The 22,887-nt window shown below is 35.6% G+C and overlaps 1 protein-coding gene across 1 annotated transcript in view; it reads right to left on the bottom strand.

Annotated features, from left to right (window-relative positions):
* The window catches only part of HDX (highly divergent homeobox), a 177,094-nt gene extending 158,325 nt beyond the window's left edge, over positions 1 to 18,769 (bottom strand). Inside the window, exon 1 of the mRNA XM_033404037.2 lies at positions 18,632 to 18,769. The gene's annotated coding sequence lies outside the window, so the exon portion shown is untranslated. The remainder of the gene's footprint in view (positions 1 to 18,631) is intronic.
* Between the last annotated feature and the right edge of the window lie 4,118 nt (positions 18,770 to 22,887).

Here is a 22,887-nt window from a genome sequence, read left to right on the forward strand (position 1 = left end):
TCACTCTGTATGACAGACTCTAGGTCCGTCCACCTCACTATAAATAACTCAATTTTGTTTCTTTTTATGGCTGAGTAACATTCCATTGTATATATGTGCCACATCTTCTTTATCCATTCATCTGTTGATGGACACTTAGGTTGCATCCATGTGCTGGCTATTGTAAACAGAACTGCAGTGAACATTGTGGTACATGACTCTTTTTGAATTATGGTTTTCTCAGGGTATATGCCCAGTAATGGGATTGCTGGGTTGTATGGTAGTTCTATTTTTGGTTTTTTAAGGAACCTCCATACTGTTCTCCATAGTGGCTGTATCAATTTACATTCACACCAACAGTGCAAGAGGGTTCCCTTTTCTCCACACCCTCTCCAGAATTTATTGTTTGTAGATTTTTTGATGATGGCCATTCTGACTGGTGTGAGGTGATACCTCATTGTAGTTTTGAGTTACATTTCTCTAATGATTGGTGATGTTGAGCCTCCTTTCCTGTGCTTGTTGGCAATCTGTACATCTTCTTTGGAGAAATGTCTATTTAGGTCTTCTGCCCACTTTTGGATTGGGTTGTTTGCTTTTTGATATTGAGCTGAATGAGCTGCTTGTAAATTTTGGAGATTAATCCTCTGTCAGCTGCTTCATTTGCAAATATGTTCTCCCATTCTGAGGGTTATCTTTTTGTCTTGTTTATGTTTTCCTTTGCTGTGCAAAAGGTTTTAAGTTTCATTAGGTCCCATTTGTTTATTTTTGTTTTTATTTCCATTTCTCTAGGAGGCGGGTCAAAAAGGATCTGTGTCTGGCCTTACATTTACATCTTTAATCCATTTTGAGTTTATTTCTGTGTATGGTGTTAGGGAGTGTTCTACTTTCATTCTTTGACATGTAGCTGTCCAGTTTTCCCAGCACCACTTATTGAAGAGGCTGTCTTTTCTCCGTTGTATATTCTTGCATCCTTTATCAAAAATAAGGTGACCAGGGCTTCCCTGGTGGTGCAGTGGTTGAGAGTCTGTCTGTCGATGCAGGGGACATGGGTTCATGCCCTGGTCCGGGAGGATCCCACATGCTGCGGAGTGGCTGGGCCCGTGAGCCATGGCCACTGAGCCTGCACGTCTGGAGCCTGTGCTCCACAATGGGAGAGGCCACAACAGTGAGAGGCCTGCATACCACACACAAAAAATTAATAATAAGGTGACCGTATTTGCATGGATTTATCTCTGGGCTTTCTATCAGGTTCCATTGATCTACATTTCTGTAGGTACTGGTCTTTTATTTCTTTATTGCACTGGCTAAGACCTATAGTATAATGTTTTAATCAGAGCTGTGAGATTGGACATTTGTTCCTTTTTCTCAATTTTAGAAGAAAAGTGTTCAGTCTTTCACCATTGAGTGTTACATCAGCTGTAGGTTTTTCACATGCTTTACAAGTTTAAGGAAATTTCCTTTTATTTCTATTAAACTGAGAGTTTTTATTATTATTACTGTTACTATCATCATTATAATGAATGGATATTGAATTTTGTCAAATGCTTTTTCCTGCTTGTATTGAGATAATTGCACATATTTTGTTCTTTAATCTTTTGATATGGTAAATTATGCTGGTTGATTTTCAAGTGTTGGATGAGTATTTTGTTCCTGAATAAACCCCAGTTGGTGGTGATGTATTATTCATTTTATATATTTATTTCATTTGGAAATATATTGTTGAAAATTTTTGAGTCTGCATTCATGAGGGATGTTTGTGATTTTCTTTTCTTGTATTGCATTTGGTTTGGTACAGGCAATGAGTTAGGAAGTGTTCCTTCTACTTATATGCTCTGGAAGAGTTTACATAGAATTATTATTTTTTCATTAAATCTTTGTTAGAAATCACCAATGAAGCCCTCTGAGAATGGAATTTTCTTTGTTGGAAAGTTTTAAGCTATGCATTACATTTCTATATTATTCAGACAATCTGTTTCTTCTTGAGTGAGTTTGGGCAGTTTGTGTCTTTCAAAGTATTGGCCCATTTTATCTATGTTGCTGAATTTAAAGGTGTAAAGTTTCTTATATACTATTCCTTTATCATCCATTGAATATTTATAGGTTCTATTGTGTTGTATTTTTCCTTCTTGATATTGGCAATCTGTTTCTTTTGTCTTGGTCAGTTAACAAGAGGCTTATCACTTTTATTGATCTTCTGAAATAATTAGCTTTTGGTTTCATTGACTTTTGTCTATTGTTTTTCTGTCTTCATTTACATTTACTCCTGCTCTTATCATTACTATTCCCTTCATTCTGCTTATTTGGACTTAATTTGCTCTTCTTTTTTCTAGTTTCTTAAGGTGGGAACTTAGATTATTGATCTTTGAGCTTTCTTCTTTTCTAAATATAAGCAATTAATGCTATAAATTTACTTCTAAGTACTGCTTTGGCTGAATTCTATAAATTTTGATAGGTTGGATTTTTTAACAGCCTTACTGAGGTATATCTGATGTACATACAGCTGTACAATATTTAATGTCTACAATTTGATGAGTTTGGCCTTATACAAAAACTAGTGAAACCATCACCATAATCAAAGTAATCAGCATATCCAACACCTCCCAGAGTTTCCTTATGTCCCATTGTTTATTTGTTCTGTAATAAGAACACAACATGAGATTAACCCTGTTAACAAATTTTGAACTGCACAATGCTGTATTGTTAACTATAGGTATTATGTTCTACAACAGGTCTCTAGAATTTTTTCATTTGGCATAACTGAAACTATGTATCCACTGAATAACAACTTCCCATTTCCCTCACCCTCCATCCTGGCAACCACCGTTGCATTCTCTGCTTCTGACTATTTTAGATAGCACACATAAGTGGAATCATGTGGTATTTGTCCCATGACTAGCTTATTTCACTTAGAATAGTGTCCTCCAGTTTCATCCATGTTGTTGTAAATGGCAGAATTTCCTTCTCTTTAAAGACTGAATATCATCCCATTGTATGTATATATTACATTTTCTTTATCTGTCGATGGACACTTGGCTATTTCCATATCGTGGCTATTGTGAATAGTGCAGCAATAAACATGGGCATGCAGATATTTCTTCAAGATTTTGATTCCAATACTTTTGGATAGTTGTCCCTTGCTATCTTTGGGGGATTGGCTCCAGGAACCCCCACAGATACCAAAATCCAAGGATGCTCAAGTCCATTACTGTTGGCCTTCTGTATCCACCTATCCATGGGTTCCACATCCATGGAAACAAAGGGATGACTATATACCCAGATGTGGGATTGCCAGATCATATGGTAGTTCTATTTTTAACCATTTTGAGGAATCTCCATGTTGTTTACAATAGCTGCTGAACATTAATTTACATTCCCACCAACAATGTACAGGGGTTCCAATTTCTCCACAGCTTTGCCAACACTTTTTATCTTTTGTTTTTTTAATAATAGGCCTCCCAACAGGTGTGAACACCATACACCAAAAAGTCAACTCAAAATGAAGACTTAAACATAAGACCCAAAACTGTAAAACTCCTAGAAGAAATCATACAAAAAAAGCTTCTGGACTTTGGTCTTGGCAACAATTTCTTGGATACGTCACCAAAAGCACAGGCAACAAAAGCAAAAATGGACAAGTGGGACTACATCATATTAAAAATATTCTGCAAAGCAAAGGACAGTCAACAACCAACTAGAGTAAAAAAAAAAAAAGGCAACCTACAGAATGAAAGAAAATATTTGAAACCATATATCTGATTAGGGTTACTTTCCAAAATATATAAGAAACACCTAAAACTCAATAGCAAAATAACTAATTATTCAATTAAAAATGGGCAAAGGGCTTGAACAGACATTTCTCTGAAAAGACAAACAAATGGTCAACAGGTATTTGAAAGATGCTTAGCATCATTAATTATCAGGGAAATGCAAATAAAAACTATCATGACACAGGGTGTGTTTTAATTGTCATTCAGTTCAAAATATTAATTTTCCTCTTTATTGTTTAAAATATTTAAGTATTTTCCAGATATCTTTGTTATCGATTTCTAGTTTAGTGTGGTTATGAATAGAGAATATACTTTATATTATTTCAACTGTTTTAAATTTTTTAAAGTTTATGGCACAGGCAGAATATGGTTTCTTTTAAAGAATGTTCCATGAACATTTGAAAGGAATGTATCTTTGGCTATTGTTAGGCAGATAGTTCTAATAATGTCAATTAGGTCACGTTGCTTAATAGTGTTGTTCAGATCTTCTGTATCTTTACTGATTTCCTGACTTATTCTATTAATTACTGAAAGAGGAAAGGTGAAGTCCCCAAGTATAATTGTGCACTTGTCTATTTCTACTTTTAATTGTATCAGTTTTGCTTTATGTATTTTGAAGATCTGTTGTTAGATGCATATTCAACTAATATTGTTACATATTTTTGGTGAATTGATCCTTTATTCATTATGTAATACCCCTTCTTTATTCCTCATACGATTCCTTTTTCTGTATTTTAATTTGTCTGACACTAATGAATATACTTCAGCTTTGTTTTGAATAACCTGTCATAGTATATAATTTTCTTTCATTTTATTTTAATTTATGTCTTTACATATAAAGTAGATTTCCTATAAGTAGAATACAGTTGGGCTTTAAAAACCCAATATGACAGTATGTGTATGACAGTATGACAGTTAGTGTGTTTAGATCACTTACATTTAACGTAATTACTAATATGGATGGATTTGGGTGCACCATTTTATTAGTTGTTTTCTGTTTGTCCTTCTGATTTTTTGTTTTGCTGTTCCCCTTTCTCCAACTTCTTTTTTATTATTTTAATATGTCTTTGTAATGTTTTAATTCATTGGCTTTTGGTCTACATTTCTTTCCATATTTTTGAAGTGGTTTTTCCACTGACTTTGTTTTCCATGTTTTGTCATGAGAAATCCATGGTCATTTCCAAATCTTTGTTTCCCTATGTATTTTGTTTTTCTCCAGCTTTTTTCAACACTATATCTTTGATTTTTAGCAATTTGATTATAATGTGTCTGGGCATGATTTCCTTTGAGTTTAACTTGTTTCAAGGGATCTCGAACCTGTAAATTTTTATCTTTCTTAAGTGTTTTGTAGAATTCACTAGTGTAGTAATTTGGGCTTGGAGATTTCTTAAAAGAAAGATTTTTAATCACAAATTCAAGTTCTTTAATAAAGTGCTCAGTTATTGTATTTCTTCTCAAACAAGCTTTGATGATTTCTGTCTTTCAAAGAATATATACATTTACTTTAAGTTGTTTATTTATAGGTGTAAAGTTAATAGTCCAGTAGTATATTTTTAAATGTCTGTACAGTCTGTAGTGATATCCTTTCTCTCATTCCTGATATTGGTAATTTGTGTCTTCTCTCTTTTTTGTGTACAGCCTTTTCTCAAATATCCATGTTTTGGTTTCATTGCATTTCTCTATTTTTTTAAATTGAAGTATAGTTGATTTACTATATTGTGTTAGTTTCAGGTGTACAGCATAGTGATTCAGGAATTTTTGCAGCTTATATTCCATTATAAGTTATTACAAGATACTGGGTCTAATTCCCTGTGCTATACAGTATATCCTTGTTGCTTGTCTGTTTTATATATAGTAGTTTGTATCTGTTACTGTTTTCTGTTTCATTTATTTCTGCTCTCATTATTTACTTTTTTCTGCTTGCTTTGGGCTTAATTTGCTCTTCTAGTTATCGTTTGTTAAAGTGAAGCTCAAGAAACAGATTTTCAAGCTTTCTACTTTTCTACTACAAGTTTTTAATGCTCTAAATGAACTTTAAGTGCTGATTTAACTGTATTCCACATATATTGATATATTGCAATTTCATTTTCACTGATCATACAGTGCTTTCTAATTTCTCTTGTGGGCTCTCCTTTGACCCATTGGTTACCTACAACTGTGTTGTTTACTTTCCAACTATTTGGGGATTTCCCAGATATCTTTGATTTATTGATTTTTAGTTTAATTCCTTTATGATCAGAGAACATCCCTCATATGACTTCAACTTTTTAACTTTTGATGGTTTGTTTTATGGCCCAAAATATGGTCCATGTTGATCAATTTTCTATGTGCTTCTGGGAATAATGTGTACTCTGCTCTCTTTGGGTGGATTCAATTAGGTTGAGTTGGTTGAAAGTGTTGTTCAAGTCTTAAACAGTTATTAATTTTCTCTCTACTTATTTTAGCAATTACTGAGAGAAGCTGTTAACATTTCTAATTGTATACTAGTCTGTTTCTCATGTCTCTTTTAACAGTTTTTGATTCATATATTTTGGAGCTCTGATATTAGGTACATAAATATTTAGGATTTTTATGTTCTCTTAATTAATTGATCCCCTTATCAATATGAATGATGTTCTTTACTGCTGATATTTTTTTCTCTGAAATCTTCTTTATCTGATATGAATATAGTCAACTTTATTTAGATTCATTGTATATATTTTTTCATTTACTTATGTTTAACCTATCTATTTCTTTATACTTAGGTGGGTTAGTTGTAGACATTTATAGATGAGTTAAAGTCTAATGTGACAGTACCTGCCTTTTAACTGGTATGTTTAGACCATTTTGAAATTAATATAATTATTGATATGGTTGGGCTTAGATACAATCTATTTGTTTTCTATTTGCCTCATATGTTTTTTGTTCCTTTTTTTTCCTTTTTTCTATTTTGATTTTAATTAAACATTATTTATAATTCTATTTTATCTTCTTGGTTAGCTCATCCCTCTTTGTCATGTTATTTTAATGGTTGTTTTAGTGACCATGGTATACACCTTTAATTTATTATCAAGTTAATTTATCATAATATTATATATACTACTTCACATATAATAGAAGAATCTTACAATAGTATACCTGTAGTTCTGTTCTACTGTCTTTTGTGCTATTGTTGTCATACATTTTGCTTTTACATATGTTATAAAACCTCCAACAAATGGTTATTTAAAAAAATTAAACAGTTATCATTGAAAGTGATTTTCAAAAATTAAAAATCATACATATTTACCTACATATTTTTTACTTCCATTGTGTAGGTCCAAAGTTCTTTTTTTAGGTGCAAATGCAAGGAGCTTTACTGTAGTAATGCCCTTCATTTTCTTTAATTCTCTACAGGTTACATTCAAAACAAAAACATAATAATGAAGAAAAATTAATTTCAATTTGGTATCATTTTCCTTCTGCCTGAAAGATTTCCTTGAACATTTTTGGTAGTGTGTTTCTGCTGTCAGTGCATTTTGTTTTTCTTTGGAATGAGTAAGAAAACCTTTGTTTTGCTTTGATATTTTGATATAGAATTCTAGGTTAACAGATTTTTTTTAATCTTTCAGTGCTTTAAACATGTCATTCCATGGTCTTCTGACTTGCATTGTTTTCAACAAGAGGCCTCCTGTCATTCTAATGTTTGTTCCCCAAAAGTGATTGTACATAAAGGTGATATTTTTTGCCCTGGATACTTTTAAGCTTTTTTTCTCTGGATTTGGGCAGTTAGATTAGGAGATGCCTTGGAGCCATTTCCTTTAGCTTTCTTCTTCTCAGAAGTTGTTAAGCTTCTTGCCTATGTGGGTTCATAGTTTTCATCAAATTTGGAAAAATTTCAACTGTTAATTAAAAATAATTTTCTTCACCTTCTGGGACTCAAAAAACATGTATATTACATTGAGTGATATTGTCCCACAGCTCATTGTTGGTCCATTCACTTTTTTTTCCCATAGTTTTACTTTTGTCTCTAGAATTTCAATTTGGATCTTTTAATAAATCTTCCATTTCTTTCCTCATCAGGCTTGTGCTTTCCTCTACCTTCCTGAACATAGAGAATACAGTTTTAATAGCTGCTTTTACATTCTCTACTAATTCTAAACTCTATTATTGTTCATTCTGTTTTTTTAAATTATTTCTTCACCAAATTATGAGCTGTATTTTCTTGTTTCTTTGCATACTTTCTGTAGTTTTTCATTTAATGGCAGATATTGCTAATGATGCTCTTGGATACTGGATGTTTTTATATTCTTTAAATATTTTGGAACTTTGTTCTGGGATATATTTAAATTACTTGGAAATTGATTCATCTGAGGTTTGCTTTGTTAGGCAAATCCAAAATTTCCTTTAGTCTAGGGCTAATTTGTCTCATTACTAAAGTAATACCTTTCTGAGGACCTTCGTAGATATTCCATGAAATATAGTTTTCCAGCCTGGTGGTTGAAAACCTAAACTATTCCTCGTCTTATGTGAGCTCTGAGGATTGCTTGCCTGATCATTTCTAGTGGTTCTTTCCCCATCTGCAACACACTGGCGTTGATCAGTATTCAGCCAAAGATTCAAGGGGCCCCTCTACAAGTCTCCAGAGCTCTATCTATGTGCAGTTTTCTCCTGTGAGCGTTCTCCCCTCCAGTACTCTATACCTCAAATTCTAGTCACCCTGTCCTCTGTGAACTCTGAATTCTGTCTCCTCAACTCAGAGAGACTTCCAGGCTGTTTGGTTCCCTTTCCCTTGGTTGTGGTCTGGATACTTTCTCCAGGCAGTGAGTTGGGACATTCACAGGGCTTATCTTATTTGTTTCCCTTCTCTCAAAACATCGTGGTCCTGTGCTACTTTTTGTCAAATGTCCAAAATCCACTGTTTCATACATATTTTTGCTGGGTTTTTTTTGTTTGTTTTTAGATATTTAAGATGAGAGAGTAAACCCTGTTCTTGTTACTTCATCATAGCCGTAAGCAGAAGTTCAGGTGGCCTTTTGGAGTGGTGGAGTGGGAACACTATGTTAGGAGTGAGGACATCTCTGTTCCTATTAAGCTTCACTACTTGCTAGTTTTGTGACCTTAGCAAAGATAATTGACCTTTTGGGCCTTAGTTTCATCTGGAAAATAAAGTTATAAAATCTGTCCTACTCTTCTTCACATGATGAATTATCTTAATTAAAATACTTGGTAAACTATAATGTGCTATGCAAAAGTTATTTTTGTTAATTGTAAACATTTATGTAACCAACTTGTCATTCCTAATAGTAATAATTAATTTAACATATACCAAACCAGTCCCACATCATGTGTATATAAACCTCAAATAAAGGAAACATACATTAATATATTCTCATGGCAAAAGGAAGACAGATCCTGACCCTCTTCTATGTAATGAGAGTTTGATCTTTTAAAGTTTTGGAGAATGAAAAACTTAAGCACAACACCAATGGGCATGGTGTCCATGTATGTAGGTGCCTCTGCATAATTTTTTAATGTAATATTTAGCAAACGCTTGATTAAATATAAAATAATGAACTGACACTTTGAATTTAATGAAATTTGAATACATGTAAAATAATTGCTATGGTGGACTTCCCTGGTGGCTCAGTGGTTAAGAATCTGCCTGCCAATGCAGGGGACACGGGCTCGAGCCCTGGTCTGGGAAGACCCTACATGCCGCGGAGCAAGTAACCCTGTGTGCCACAAATACTGAGCCTGTGCTCTAGAGCCTTCTAACCACAACTACTGAGCCCACGTGCCACAAATACTGAAGCCCGTGCACCTAAAGCCTGTGCTCCACAACAAGAGAAGCCACCGCAATGAGAAGCCTGCGCAGTGCAACAAAGAGTAGCCCCTGACTGCTGCAACTAGAGAAAGCTCGCACACAGCAACAAAGACCCAACACAGCCAATAAATAAATAACTTTATTAAAAAAAAAGAATTTATGGTAAATCTGTTTTCAGAAGCTGTCACTTTAATGTATCATTTACATTTAATGATCCTCATCTTTACAAACAGCAGCTCTATTTAGTTATTTTATAATGAACTTGCCAGAATTTGCAGATATTGCAAAAAATAAATTTCAACATCTTCTAAGCATAAAGTCAAGTAACAGGCATTGCATCTATTCAAATACTATAAAAGGATATTCATTATTTGTTCATTGGGCTATAACTACTGAAATGCATTGCACACATCTCTTATCTTCCATTTTAGAGGTATAATTGGCCTTTATCACTTAGGTGGAAACATGAAACAGGAAATTTTAACTACAACCCAGAAAACTTTCTCAGGGCACAAAGAAATTGTACACTGACCTCACTTTAAAAAACACTTAAGAATTCTATATAATTAACGTTCATATTTTCCAGCTACATGAAAGCTAAATATATATTCATAATGACAGGGGCACAAATTCCAAGATAATATTATGTATAAAGTTTTCATATAAATAGATGAAAAGATATATCTACAGTGACATATATCTCTATAGCCACATGTCTAATGTCTAAATTCAAAGATGATGAATGTTTGTTCAAAAACAATCACTGGCAAGTAGATATACTAATCTTAGATTTTTTCATCAATTATAATAATTTGTTAGCTTTTAATGACACTTGCTTTTATCACAAAGTGGTAATGTTAAAATAATAAAATACCTTTAAACTACAAATACCTTATCAAACACTCAGATGTCAAAACTCATAACAAAATAAGAAAGATCAACTTCAAACAGATAATCAGTTGGACAACAGAAGCATAAACAGGGCCTCAATCGGATAATTGATTTCCTGTTGTCTTTAGCTCTGCTTTCATACAATCCCACATGCATACACTCAAACAGAATAAATGACAATTAATGACCAGTGATATATAGCATCTCCTGATGAGTTAAATACTACCTTGATCCATATATATTTGTGACTGAATTCTATTTCTGTTTTACATTTCTAGCCCCAAGCAAATCATGCAAGCAAATCATTTCTATCTTTCACTAGTTCATGATAGTGATTCCACTGCCATAAGCACTGACCCCTAACATCCTGCAATTAACATTCTAATACCTTTAAATATAGGTTGCATTTTAATTTACTATTGAGGGTAGCTTTATAAAATTTCTCATAGCTGTACATTGCAAAAGTGATTGTTAATAAATTACTCATTATATCAAAATAATATGTCTCTTTAATTTCACCATACTGTGAATTTATCCTTATTTGTTCTCTCTTAATTTTTTCTATCATCCACACAACTCTCTCCTACTCTATCCTACCTCTTCTCTCACTCCCAGCAAGAATTTCCATTGGTAACTAAAATTTGTTTTTAAAATGTTAAAGCCATATTTATTCACTTAAACTAGATATTCTTTTGGTGTTTTATGAGTTAGATTTACATAGTATATGTTAAGATTTAAGGGTAGTTTTACCTAGAAGCAAAGAGATGGACTGTTTGACTCTCATACTTTCCATTCCTGATTTTATTGCAAAAATTTTGGGGGAAAAAGTATACATCCTGTTCTTTGGGGGTTGGACAAAGATTTCTCAAAGCACCCCATCTGGTGGTAAGTAGGTAACAGTATATAATTACACACATGTATAGTGTTGAACAAACACACACACATATCTAATTCATCAAATAGTGGAAGCATAAATTTATCCCTACAAATAATTTTAATAGACTAAGTACTGCTTAATGGTTTAAAAGCCTCATGGATTGCAACTAAAATCTGATAGTCATAGGTAAAGTCTTATCTTTCTTCTTCCTTTAAAAGAAGAAAACAAAATCAAAAACAAAATCTTTCCTATATTGTCCAAATCCACCTTTGGGTCTCTGTCTGAGGAACTCTGCCTTAAGGTACTCAACTCATTCCATCAAATGTATTTTAATTGTGATTTATGACTATAAAAGAGAAGTTTTATCATTATACCTGGAGGAAAGGCTCTGTGTGTAAGTGAACACATGCAGATTGTGAGGTTTTCTTTTCAAGGTTATCAGTGAAATAAAACCCTCAAATTTAAAAATTTTCATAAAACTTGCAGACCTCTGAGAACACGTCCTTGGACCCCTAGGGGTCTGCAGACCTCAATTTTTAGAGACACCACCCTATGTTAAGCCTATGACATTAAGATAGAAAACATACGTTATTACCAAATCATAGATGTATATATGTTTGAAGAATGGGATAAACAGTGACCTCTAATGTTTTTGCCAGCACGGCATTTCTCCTGCCTAGTCATGAGTTTCACTTGGATATGAGCACAAAATGAGATATTGTTACATAACAAATGTGCTTCTGTGTATTTCGTCACAATGCTATTCACTGGTGTTAATCAGACCAGATCTGAACACATGGACTATACTATCCAAGGTTTAATCATGACCATATTCAGCAATTGTTATTTTACCACTAATATTTAATTCAGGTAACCAGATAACCATTTGCAAAAATATTCTCAAGGCTATTTGGAAACAATAGCTTCACTTGTGAATTGTCAGAACACGTATTGCTTCAATATACTTTGCAGTAGTGAGAAGTCGGAGAAACACTTTTTGCAAAATAACCCTTTCTTCTCCAAGTCACTGCTCTCAAAAGCAGCCAATATATAAGTGAATTACCAAAGATATTTTAATTTAGTCACTTAAAATTTTATTTATTAAGCATATATTTGCATATAGAGAGCTATTAATTTACTGTGTTCTGAACCTAAGTCTTAAACCAATTTCAAAGGAGTCAAGAGAGTCAAAAGAACAAAGGTGTTTCTCAATAATATCTTTATTACTTCTTTTTAAAGTTGAAGGTTAGGAAGTGGGTGATGAATGGCAGGGATGGTAGTTATTAAAATACTGTTTCCTGAAGAGAACATTAACACAATTTTGCCTGTACTTAATACTTTTTATTAATATATGGATTTAATAACTTCTTAAAATTTAATTAATAAATAAAATCATAGAATTTTAAAGCTAGGGATATCCTTAGGTATTATGAAGATCATGCCTTCATTTCATGGTTGAATAAACTGAGGGCCAGAGATGTGATGTATTTCAGAACTTGTTTTATGAAAAATGTCTAATGTGTATTATAAACTCTTTGATGCCTAATTCACTTTATCCAACACCTAGACTATTAAAGAACACAAACTTAATAAATAAGTGCTTTTGAGGATGATATCAACTTAAATATCAACTAAAGGACTACCCTGACTATATTAGTTTGCTACAGCTGCTATAACAAAGTACCAAAAACATGGTGGCTTAAACAGAAATTTATTGTCTTGCAGTTCTAAAGACTAGAAGTCTGAGATCAAGGTGTTGGTAGGGTTGGTTCCTTCTGAGGACAATGAGGGAAGGATGGGTTGTAGGCCTCTCTTGTAAGTGGCCATCTTCATGTTTAGATGGCATTCTCCCTGAACACTAACCAATTACTTATCCCAATAACAAGATTAGAGGCTGGCTTCCTTTATCAGCCAAAAAGGCCATCAATTCCTGTGCTGACCCTTACCCCGCTGCACCCCGAGGTATCTATATCCTCATTCCTGGAACCTGTGAATATGTTAGAGTCCACGGGAAAAGTGAATGAAGGTTGAAGGAGGAATTAAGGCTGCTAATCAGTTGACCTTAAAATAAAGAGATTATCCTAGATTATTTTAGTGGGCCCAGTGTAATCACAATTATCTTTAAATGTGGAAGATGGAGGCAGAAGAGTAAGTGTCACAGTGATGCAATGTGAAAGATGTGATCAGACATTGCTGACTTTGAAGATGAAAGAGGGCCACATGCCAAGGAATGTGGATAGCCTCTAGAAGCTAGAAAAGGAAACAGATTCTTCCCTAGAGCTTCCAGAAAGGAAAGCCCTGAAGACACTTTGATTTTCACCCTGTGAGACCTCTTTCAGATCTGTAACATAATACACATAATACATGTGTTGTTTAAAGCCATGTGTTTGTGGTAATTTATTACAGGAGCAAATAGAAAACTAATACAGTTCCTCTTGAAGGTATTAGCAACAGTGACCCCAATAAATCTATACTCTTCTGTAACACTGTTGACATGTCAAGTAATTAGGATAAATATCATTTTAATGGTAAGGTCATTACTATCAACAAAATAAGTGGGTTCAGTCACTCTTAACAATTTTACCCATCACATAGGTGTAGCTATCTTCTCAAAGAGACAACGTTGACTCCAGAATGGAGCAAAACTGATGTATATTAGCCAGATAATACTTTGATTACATATTACTTTACACATGTGAAAATGGACAAAAGGAAATTCAGAGATTTCTATAACTACCAGCTCTTAAAAATTTTAAGTTGTACAAGAATTCATATTTCACTTTGTATCAGTGTTTCTCAGACTCTTATGTGCATATGAATCACCCAGGGATCTTATTAAAATGCAGATTCTGATTCAGTAGGTCTTGGGTGGAGCCAGAGATTCTGCAGTTTCTAAGAAGTCCCCAGGTGATGCCCATACTGCTACTCCATGGAACACACTTTGAATTGCAAGGATTTAATAGACACAGATGCACCAAACCCTACCAGATAAGTAAACTGGCTCCAAATCACAACCAATACTGAGTTCAAAAGTAGTCTTTCTCTACATTAAGTACTACTAATTGCAAAAAGGGAGAAACAAAAACAAAAATGACCTTTAGCATCTCTTAAGCATTCATTGGTGATAAAAGTGAGCCTCTAGGTTCTAATTAAAATGCTTGACTGATTATTTTAATAACTTACATACATATTCAAAAATAACTTCATGTTGTCTTAGAATAGTGGGGATGAGTAAAGTCTGAGCATTCTATACCTAATGTAATACTTCCCATTAATGTAGAATATATTTCTTCTTCCACATTTTACAATTCCTCAGATCTCTTCCAATTGTTTCTCTGTTGAGGAGATTTCAACACAATAAATGATTGGTCTATGAAAGGGCAAAGCTATTTGGAGAATGGGTCTGGGATAATTACTTTCCTAAATGGCATAGCTATTTCATCCATGAAGCACACTGTAGGTAGACCAAGCTAACCAAGTAAGAAAGTATAATATATAAAGAAATATATTAAAGCAATATATTAGTGTTGGAGAAAAGTTATGATCTATCCTTTCACAAAACCCAATGAAGAAACACTTTCACCATTGCTTGGTACTTGACAATAGAAAAAGTAGTGTATGGGTCTACAAGCCTTCTGCCACCGAAGGCACTGGAGTCAAAACAAGGATCCCTTTCTCTTAAAAGTCATTCTATCTGTTTAAAATTTTCATTTCCACTGAGAGAGAAAGGAAAATGTCATAGGCATTACAGACTCATAAAGAGAGTAAGTCAGGGAGAAATTTTACACACAGACAAACACAATTTTTGAAAACAAATGAAGAAGGGCCTCATTCTAGCTCTCCAGCCTATAACCTAGTAGTTAAGAATGAAGCCTCTAGAATGACACTTGCTTTGAAGTACTGGCTCTGACACTCACTACTTGTATGACCCTGGACAAGCACCATGCTTGTCTACCTGAGAAAAGTGCCTACCCAGGGCATGTAAGTCACATGTTTCCATGGCTGTTTTAAGAACCATAAAATAAATTTCCCCCAATCCCAAGGGAAGAGAGGCTAAGAAAATGTTTTCCTCAATTTTTGCCACTCTAACAAATAACACATTTAAAGATTCTAAGGATCAACCTAATTGGACATAAGTCTCATGTAAAACAACAGGAGATCAAGAAGGTAAGACAGCTCTGCTGTTGTAGATTTCTTTACAGATGTCAGATGTATAGTATTTGATTGACAATATAATGCCAATTGTTCAGTTGCCATGTACTTAGATCTCTGGTTAATCCAGGCAATTTTGCTACTAGTTGGCACAAGGATAATTCCATTTGCACAGACAAGTTTCAGTTTATTGTCTTGAAATTTTATGCAGTCTAGAAAGGTCTCAGTCAGTGACAGTATCTGAATACACTAGCCTCTCCAGTCCCCTTTGTATGCAGAATATATGTCTCTAGAATTTTCACTGTTTACTTCCAAATCACTATGCCTAGATAGAGTGTACTCAGTGCAAGTATAAGACACCACCAATTTCATGTTTAGCTAACTGACTCCACTGTAAAATCAAAATCAACAATTCAAATATTTTTACCTTGTTGGGGATTACACTACATAAAAATATAATTCCCTCTGGGAATACAATTTTAAAAGCAGAATTAATTAAATATATATATTTAAAATATTCATAGTTTACTTACAATAGGCTATGACAATAGCTTTCAAATTTACAGAATATAATACCCTTTTGGACTGCTTTTCATCCATGTTCCTAAACCTCAAACATTGATGGGATATTGGGATGGTGGCTCAAAGTGAAGCAGCAGTCCAAGTGAAATCTGTAGAAAGCCTCTGTATTAAACCACATTCACTTTCTTTCAAATAAAACTGAGCTCCATGGAACAATGCAGTTTGAAGCCCAAGGGGTAGGGAAGTGACAACTGATATATTATAAAATAGCAATTATGGCAGCCATCACAATGATTAGCTCTGATTCAAGATGAAAACTATCAGTGACAGTCAATGTAAAGCAGCAAACACAAGACATCCTGTAATAAAAAGAGTGAATAATTAGTGGATTTAAGAGAAGATGCATAATGAAATGTTATCAAAGAGAAATATAGACAATGGAAAATGTCTTAGTATTTTTCAAACTGAGAAAATTACACACAGAACCACTTCTGGGATAATGTTCTCTTGGTCTTATTTATCAGGACAGAACATATTTGCAGGCTACCCAATATATAGAGATGTCTGTTTTTCTGTATTGCATTTTCTTTGAATCATATTGAGGTTTATTCAGTCACTGAAGGGTCCCTTGCTTGACTAATGATGAATAATTTTTCACATATATACAGTTCTTTCGATAACTATATTACTTTGTTTCCCAAGAAATTGGAAAACAAAGACCATATATCGCTGTAGATATTTCAAATAGTCATCCAGATGCTTTGGATAAAGAAGTATATAGTAGATGGTATGGTCCCAACTCTTAAGAACAGGTTTAAAATCCAGTTGAGGAGTCTAGTCTAACACACACATACATACACACACACACAATAAAATTTAAAAATAAGAAGACAGTATAAGGCAGGCTATAAGAAAGTGACAAATATAAGAACTGATGTAGGAGTTCTAGAAAAGGTGAGCTTAATAATGGTTGGATTAGACTTGGAAGGTACTTACAGAGAGGTGCAACTTAAGTTGAGCTTCCAAAGTGGGTAAGACGTGAATAGGCAAAGAGAGTGCATCTTAGGTGAAGGGAGTGGTAGTGATACAAGGAGCAAAGCTCTGGAGGTAGATTGTTCTGGCGACATTAGGGAGAGTTGTGCACTGAGAAATAAACTAAGATAAGGTTCCTGTGGTATAATAAAGTCAGATTACAAAGCTCTTTGCAATCCAAGTGTAACTGGGCTTGGAACAATAGAAAATAAGAAGCCAATAGTATTTTGGTGGAGAAAAATGACTTGATGAAGGAAGTGATCAAGCCGTTAGTCTGACAGGATGAATTAGAAGGCTGGCTAGGAGGCTCCTGGAATGACTGGATGGGTGGTAATGAGAGTCTAGACTGTAAAATAAGGGGAAAATGGTAGGAGAGGCTTTCAAAGGAAAACTCACCAGAACTTGATAATCCCTTAACTATGAGAAATGGAGAAAAATCCAGATTGCTCTGTAAAATAGGAGTTCATGATCAGACAGTGGAGCAGAAGTATTAACACTACTATACAATTTCTCCACCAAGGACAGACAGGCAGGATGTTCCTCATGGTTGCCGAGTGATATAGCCCCTCCCAATGAAGGGGAGTCATACAGGATCTCTCAAAATAGGATTTGGCCTTGGTGGTTCTAACAGAGACACAGAGGAAGAAGGAAGGACTTAGCGCCAAACCTGAAACCGAGACCAAAGCTTTAAAAGAAACCTTTCCAAGAAGGAAAAAAAAAAAAAAAGACAAGAAAGGAAAATTTCTTACTCTGAGTCTCTCCAAAGAATTTGTTTCAAAAATCACTGAGCGGCACGCCAAATCAGAGTTCCTTGAAGACTAAAAGTTGGATTCACTTGAATAATTAGTGTTTCTATTCTCCAAATGGTTTTTCATCTCAGTAATTTCTATTCCAAACTCCTGACTTCTTTCCATTATTCTAAACCTGATAACTGTAGATTAAGAATTTGCCTTCTTACATTTTTCAGGCCCACTCTGGGGCTGCATATGCTCATTAGGCCAGATTCAAAGTAACTGGCAGATTCTTTCCATCAACTAGCGCTTGAAACATCACAAGGCCAACTTACCAACCCTTCGCATATTCTGCCCAGACAGACCTCAGCCCAACCCCCTCTAGCGAAACGGAAAAGGCGCATGCGCAAACGCAAACTCCACGCCTGTACTCCTTGCCACGAACTCCGCCCTACCACCCCCACCTCCCCGCAGAGGTTGTTATTGCGCAGGCGCAGCACCTCCAGCGCGTTTGAGCAGGGCTGTGAGAAATCTGCAGTCCAGTGAAATCTAGAAGTGTTAGAATTCACTCCCCCTCCTTTCTTCGGAGGCAGAGGCGCCACTTTCTCCTACTCAGGGGCCAGAAGCGCGTCCCAAACGTCGCACTCTCTCGGAGCAAGGTCCTTCGTTCTCTGCCAGTGTCTACTGTATCCCTATCCTCATCTCGTTTTTAATCTCACGCTGCCGCCAGGCTTCACTCGGAGGATAGAGGCAGTTGGCTCCCCCAAAGCCGCACCAGTTTGTTGGCAGCCTCTTTAGGCCTCTGAACCTCCGTGCCCCCCACTGGGCAGAGCATTAGATCGGTGCCTTGCTCGCCCTCCTTCGCCCTTCACACCTACCCATGCTGGGTGCTTACCTCGGGCGTGGTGCAGTGACGGGAGGGATCAGAGGATCCCAGATCAAGCCAGGGCTGGGGCAGGCGTATTCAGCGAGATTTTTCCTGGGTCTCCACTGCCTCCTCAGACAATGAAATCAGCGTGTCCGATCATCAATTCTCATCATGATCGTGACGTCACAAAAGACAGCGGCCAATGGGAGCCGAGATCAGCTCCGGACAGTCCCTGGCCTCAGCCCAGAACCCAAGAGTGGGGAGGGGGGAGGAGAAATAGCTGCCTGCAGTGGGGCTGCCTCTTCCCAGCACATATCAGCTGCATCCAAAGCCAGGCCTCTCTGTACCTCTCCCTTCCTGAGTAGAAGTGAACGCCCAGCATCCCTGTGACTATAGTAGTTATATGCCAGCCATTTGAGCAGGTGCTGCCTGGTCTTCCGACTTGAGATTCGCTTGCAGCAGAATTGTTGCACGCTGCCAAAATCAGATGATAACATACAGAAATATAGTTTTTTTGTTGTCAGTGTTCAATTGACAAATGTATATTCAGTGTTACTGAAATCAAGAAGGTGTCCACTGAGCCTTTAGAATTTGTCGATAAGAGTGAGTGTACTGTTTTTTGTCTCCAGTTGACTCTGGCGACTGAAGAAATTTAAATTATTGCTTCTGTTCACCTAACCTTAATATCTGTTCTGCTGGAAGTTACTTGAGTAATCACCATTACACCATTACAGGAAAAAACCCCTCAAGCCATATGTTACATCAGTTAACACACTTGATACACTCCCAAAATATGCTGGATGCCATGAGAGATGTAGAATTCATTGGTCCTCTGCTATTATAGAACTTATAATATCATTCGGAAGATGTGACTAGCACACATTAAACTTTCACAACAATATAATAAAGTACATGATCATGTGCTCAGTCATGTAGTCATGAACTACAGACAAGAGTTACATCATTAATGACTGAAAACATCAGTGAGGTGAGGAGAGTTGGGAAACATTGTATGTTGTAATTGAAATTTGAGCTATTTCTTGAATGGTGGATAAGAGAGGATGGAAAACACTGTCTTAAAGGGGAAGAAATGGGCAAAAGTATATATATATATATATATATATATATAAAAACTGTGAGGAGGTCCATGATGAAATCAGCCTAACGAATAGAGGGTGTATGTTGAGGACTAGTGGGAGATAGGACAGACTGATACTAAAAGCCTTTGAAAGTAGGCAGAGAACTTTGATTTTTTAAAAAGCCACCAAAGGCCTTAGGGCAGGGTACATCAGAACTCTCTAGTCGATTATTTATAGAGCAGCTTGAGTGTTTTTTTTAAACAAAAGTCAGATCATGCCCAGCTCCAGATTATTCAATGGCTTCCACTCACATATACTACAAAATACAAATTAGCCCCTTCCCATCTCTCTCACCTCACTTCCTGCCACTCTGCCACTAACTAACTTTCCAATCACACCAGCCTTTTCTCCATTTCTCAAACAAGTTAAATTCATGACCACATCAGGGCCCTTGCACTATTGCTCCCTCTGAACTTTGTAGGACGCAGTTCTTCATTTGATTCACATCTCTCCTCAAATGTAACCTCTTTAAAGTATATTAATTTTACGTAACTTCTTTAAAAAGTAACTTCTTTAATTTTTTTTAATGTTCCCAGAATGGCTCCTTTTTTTTGGCAGTCTTAACATACTGAGGAAATAAGCTTGTTGATGCCCCAGAGGACAAATAGGAAAATACAACTCATTGGAAATATCTTAAATAACAAGTAACAGATATGTTTTTCCCACATGAGAAAATAATATTCTAGCTGATTCTTTTTGTCTTAACTAACTGTTTATAGTGTCAAATTGTTACAAGAGAAAACCTCTTGGATATATTTTCATACAAACCCCATGCTTATGAAATCAATCCTATGGATTTAATTCACTGACCAGCTAATTTTTATTCTTTTCCTGAATTCTTCTGAAGGAAAGAATGCCATTCCAAAGAATAGCACAGCTGATCTTTTTGCAGACCATTTATATCTTTAAAAAAAATTTTTAAAACACCTTTATCAGAGAATAATTGCTTTACAATGGTGTGTTAGTTTCTGCTTCATAACAAAGTGAATTAGCTATACATATACATATACCCCCATCTCTTCCCTCTTGCGTCTCCCACCCTCCCTCCCTATCCCACCCCTCCAGGTGGTCACAAAGCACCGAGCTGCTCTCCCTGTGCTATGTGGTTGCTTCCCACTAGCTGTCTATTTTACATTTGGTAGTATATATAAGTCCATGCCACTCTCTCACTTGGTCCCAGCTTAGACTTCACCCTCCCCATGTCCTCAAGTCCATTCTCTACATCTGCGTCTTTATTCCTGTCCTGTCCCTAGGTTCTTCAGAACCACTTTCTTTTTTTTTTTAGATTCTATATATATGTGTGTGTTAGCATATGGTATTTGTTTTCCTCTTTCTGACTTACTTCACTCTGTATGACAGACTCTAGGTCCATCCACCTCACTACAAATAACTCAATTTCATTTCCTTTTATAGCTGAGTAATATTCCATTGTATATATGTGCCACATCTTCTTCACCCATTCATCTGTCGATGGACACGTAGATTGCTTCCATGTCCTGGCAATCGTAAATAGAGCTGCAATGTAACATTGTGGTACATGACTCTTTTTGAATTATGGTGTTCTCAGGCTGTATGACCAGTAGTAGGATTGCTGGGTCGCATGGTAGTTCTATTTTTAGTTTTTTAAGGAAACTCTATACTGTTCTCCATAGTGGCTGTATCAACTTACATTCCCACCAACAGTGAAAGAGGGTTCCCTTTTCTCCAGACCCTCTCCAGCATTTATGGTTTGCAGATTAAAAAGTAACTTCTTTAAAATTTAAGGAGGTTGCACAGTAACCATATTTCAAATTGTGATCCTCTCAACACTCCCTATACATACCTATACCCCTTCACTTTTAATATTTCCTTATAACACTTATTACTAATATACTCTATATTTTTAGTTATTGAAAATGTAAGGTCCATGAAAGTGGGCTTTTCTGTCTGTTTTATTATTATATACCTGGCATCTAGAAGAGTCCTGGACACAAAGTAGAGAAATCAGTAAGCACTTTTTGAACGAATGACTGAAAGAAAATTTTTCAAGTGGTTGGTCAGTCATCAATTTGCAGTTTGAATCAGATTGGGGATAGGCTGTAGTGAGAGAGGTCTGTTAGATAACTGTAGTAGTAATCCAGGTTCTAGATGACTTGGGGTGAGATCAGGATGTTAAGAGCATAAATAAAGAGAAATAATTGAAGTTGAGACATTTCAAAGAAGGAATGATAAGGGTGAAAGTGGAGAATTCAGAGATCACCAACCTATGATGGATTAACATATTCATTAAGTACCTACTGCATACCTTGAACTGAGGTGATCTGAGAGAAAAAGAAGGGCAGCTTCCCTACCCTTGAAAAATTTATAGCCCAAATGACGAGAAGACATATATGAAACCAGAGTACGAAAAGAGGTAATTAAATTCATCTATTGATCATTCTTCTTTTCCCTTCACACTCCATATTCAAGCCACCAGTACGCTGTATCTTCAAAAATACGCTCCAAAGATGAGCACTCCTCACTTCCACCATTACTACTACACCAGTCACTTCTAGATCGAACCAACACAAAAGCATCGTACATGATTTCCTATCATCTTATATTGTCCTTCTTTAATATTGATACTTATTTTTATCATCAGTTAAAATAGTCTTCACAAAGTTGAATCAGATCATATCATTCCCCAGATTAAAGCTCTCCAAATGCTTCCCATTAGATTAACGATAAAGTTCTAAATCCTTGTTATGGTTATTTTCCACCATTTTTTTCTGCCCTAGTTCACTATGTTACACTGGCCTTTGCCTTTACTCCACTCCCCTCTTTCTGGAAAGCCTGTTCCCTCTTTATAGATGTTACACTTCTGCCTTCTTTGAAAACTCTTTTCTCAGATCTCCACATAGCACACTTCTCCACTCAGATTGTCTTCTAAAATTTACCTCCTCAGATGTGTCATCAGGGACCAATCTATTTAAAATGGCATCCCCTCTATGACATAACTCACAGAAAGATCCTTTTTGACCCACCTCCTAGAGAAATGGAAATAAAAACAAAAATCAACAAATGGGACCTAATGAAACTTAAAAGCTTTTACACAGCAAAGGAAACCATAAATGAGATGAAAAGACAGCCCTCAGAATGGGAGAAAATATTTTCAAATGAAGCAAC

This window comes from Orcinus orca, chromosome X (assembly GCF_937001465.1).
Source record: "Orcinus orca chromosome X, mOrcOrc1.1, whole genome shotgun sequence".
In the NCBI taxonomy this organism is placed as follows: Eukaryota; Metazoa; Chordata; class Mammalia; order Artiodactyla; family Delphinidae; genus Orcinus; species Orcinus orca.